A 3,804-nucleotide genomic window follows, 5' to 3' on the forward strand; every position below is an offset into this window, starting at 1 on the left:
TTTTGCGGCAAGCCAGGATATATCCCCATTTGTGAGACCCAACTCTCTCTAAGGGCCCTGCGTGTAAGAACACAATATATTCCCCTGCCGTTACACCATACTTTTTGAATTTTCTCTTGAGATGCACGATCCGATTGTGGAGAAAAGCTTCGAATGAGTGGAATGGCGTTTATTTGGCTACCGAAAGAACACTATATTCTCCCGCCGTTACACCATACCTTTTGAATTTTCTCTTGAGATGCACGATCCGATTGTGGAGAAAAGCTTCGAATGAGTGGAATGGCGTTTATTTGGCTACCGAAAGAACACTATATTCTCCCGCCGTTACACCATACCTTTTGAATTTTCTCTTGAGATGCACGATCCGATTGTGGAGAAAAGCTTCGAATGAGTGGAATGGCGTTTATTTGGCTAAAACCGAACTGTCCCCTAAAAGAAGGGGTAAAAAAAGTAAAAAGCCAAGCCAGACGCTGCAGCCCCACGAGCGCGGAGCGCCGTGAAGGATAACGGGCTTTAGCTATCTGGCGATAGCCCAAAAGGAATGTATTTAAACTGGCATAAAGCTACTGACTTGGCAAAAAAAATGTAAACGAGCTGAGCTCACAACAGGGCAAGTTAAACCGCCTATACCTTCTTAACAAATCTGCTCAAGCAGATTAAGCTGCCGACCAATGTTCTCGCTGCCAGCCAGGCAGTGTCCGCAGTGGTGAGGCCAAGGTCAGCACAAATCTTTCTCGTCGACCCGCAGGTCATCCCCCTGGCCCCAAAAACTATTCCCGACACCTGAACACTCTTGTCTGGAAACAGCGTGGCCAACGCCCGGTACTTCTCAATCTTTTCCACATTTTTCTTCTCCAGGTTGTAGGCACTGGAGTCCCAGGCTATGGCCACGTCGAGGATGACAACCTCGTTTCCATACTCCACTATTATAAGAACACAATATATTCCCCCGCCGTTACACCATACCTTTTGAATTTTCTCTTGAGATGCACGATCCGATTGTGGAGAAAAGCTTCGAATGAGTGGAATGGCGTTTATTTGGCTACCGAAAGAACACTATATTCCCCCGCCGTTACACCATACCTTTTTAATTTTCTCTTGAGATGCACGATCCGATTGTGGAGAAAAGCTTCGAATGAGTGGAATGGCGTTTATTTGGCTACCGAAAGAACACAATATATTCCCCCGCCGTTACACCATACTTTTTGAATTTTATCTTGAGATGCACGATCCGATTGTGGAGAAAAGCTTCGAATGAGTGGAATGGCGTTTATTTGGCTAAAACTCGGAATTTCCCAATAAGGGTAAAACTGCGTCGGTTCAAGTGGGAAGTATTGGGGGACGCCCCTTGGTTAGCCAACCAGGGTCAGGCGATGGTCTGCCTTTATGGGAAACTGGATTGCTCTTGATAGACGTCCCAGTAACAACTTCGAGAAGAGTCGGGAAATGACTGGGCCCACCGTTATAGGGCGAAGGTCGCTTGCTGTATGTGGTATTCCTTTCTTGGGAATAAATACTGTTCGGGGTACCTTGAGCTCTTCAGGAAGGTTTTTGAAGCTCAGTAAGTTGTTCATGATGTGACCAAACACGCAGGAGGGAATCCTGAGTAGATCTTGAACTCGAATGCCGTCGGGACCAGGGGATGACTTAGGGTCCATGCTTCTGACAGCAGCCTGGACTTCATCTATGGTAAAAGGGATCACCGGGATGCTCACAGGACAGTCAGGAGCCGTCATGAACATAGCTCTATCTGGTGACTTGCAACTCGAGAAAAGGGCGTCGTAGGTGTCATGCACGTCTTGAAGGGTAACAGAACAGTCTGCGGACTCATTCTCAAGGAGGAGGTGATGGGCCAAGATTTTGGGCCCCTTCTTGTAAAGCCTTTGGTGATCAAGGAAGCGTTTTTGCTTCCTAGCCTTCTTAGGATTTCGCGCTATCCTGCTCCGTCCTCGTGTTCGTTCTCTTCTTTGACCCCTCCGAGGGGGGGCGACGCCAAAGTGTTGCATTAGAGCAGTCAGGTCGGCCATATTGATGGGTGCAGACGCCAAGTTGTAGCTGAGGGCAGGATCTTGTATGCCCAGTCTCTCCAGATCCACCTGTATACCTTGCAAGTTCAATTGCAGCTGCTGCTCGATCCCAGTAGTAGTAGGTGAAGCAGGCTCAGTTCGTCTTACATCTTCAATGACTTCTTGAAGGATGGTCTTATAACGTCCCTGGTGTCGCATCATGCGTATCGCCATTAGTGATCTTGATGTGAATACCTTTGCCAGTTCTTGATTTATAAAAGGGTGGCCGATTCTCTCCACTTCGGCCCTAGCCAAGACCACCAACTCCGGGTCGGTCCAACGACCGTAAGACAAATGCCCCGAGGGGCCCTCAGAAGCAGACCCCAGCGGGACCGAGCCAGGCAACGGGTCCGGCGCCACTGTCCCACCCACGGGGGGGCACTAGCGTGGTAGTCGTCTCCAGGGGGCGCATCGTCCACCATATTAGACGAGGCTGCAACCATTTCTGCGGGCTGAAAAGTTGGGGCGTCAGCTCCAGCTGCCAGAATGGCCTCAGCCAATTCTGAAAGGTCGACCTCTTCGTGAATATCAGAAGAAACGGAGGTACCTTCACGGTCTCCAAGAGAACCGTTATACTGATGCGGCTGGACTGCGCAGCTCGCTGACTCAATATCAGGTTGCATATTGTCAGTACTTGAATTTGCCCCCTCTGGGGAACCACCCCCAGACGCTGCGGCGCCAGACCCCCCGTCCGACACAAGCCCGCCCAGCTCCGCTCCCTCAGACCCCACAAGACCAGTCCCAAGCGTATGTTGAGTTGAACACAATATATTCCCCCGCCGTTACACCATACCTTTTGAATTTTCTCTTGAGATGCACGATCCGATTGTGGAGAAAAGCTTCGAATGAGTGGAATAGCGTTTATTTGGCTAAAACTTGGAATTTTCCCCGAGGGGTAAAACCTGCGTCGGTTCAAGAGGGAAGTATTCGGGGTCGGCCCATGATTAGCCAATCTGGGCCGGGCGGTGGTCTGCCCATGTGACCCCGAACATTCCCGCTTGGTAAAACCGTTAAAATAATACAGCTAAAACCAAGCAGAATAAAAGCAACACGAAGGGGTACAACCCAATAAAACCTTGAGCCAACTAGAATAAACCCAAAGGCACTCACAAGGCGGACTACACCATATGATTAAAACGGTTCAACATGATAAGGCTGCCAACTAAGACTCGAGAGGCCAACCAGCTGATGTCGCTTCTGGTAAAGCCTAGCTTCTGCAGGGCATTACGGGTGGTGACACAAGTGCCGCCCCGCGCTCCGAAACACAGGCCATGGATGGACACGTGCTTATCCGGAAAGGTAGAGACTAACCCAGCATACTTGTGTTCCTTGGCTCTGTTGATGTCTTCCAAGGTGCTGGGGGCGGCATCCCAGGCCACCGCTACATCTAAAATGGTCACTGAATCACCTTCCGTCATAACTAAGTCTGGCTTCAGCCTGGTTCCATCCATGGTTGTATATACCCTCTCTTGAGTGACGGTAGCGTCCGGGCTGTATTTTTTGCAAAGGCGTGCTATCTGATTCGATATAAAATTGTGTCTCTCTACTCTAGGTAAATGCACTTTTTCGCAGCCCTGCAGAATATGGAACGCTGTTTCTTCTTTTCCTGGGCAGAATTGACATTCACGCGCCCTCGGGTCGATGGCTTGCCGATTGGTCAAAGCTTTTGTCGGATACAAGTTAGTTCTGAGTCTTAAAGCACGAATTCTGTCACCATCCTTGAGGAGCCTGCTATCAT

This window comes from Ornithodoros turicata, unplaced genomic scaffold (genome assembly GCF_037126465.1).
Source record: "Ornithodoros turicata isolate Travis unplaced genomic scaffold, ASM3712646v1 Chromosome14, whole genome shotgun sequence".
In the NCBI taxonomy this organism is placed as follows: domain Eukaryota; kingdom Metazoa; phylum Arthropoda; class Arachnida; order Ixodida; family Argasidae; genus Ornithodoros; species Ornithodoros turicata.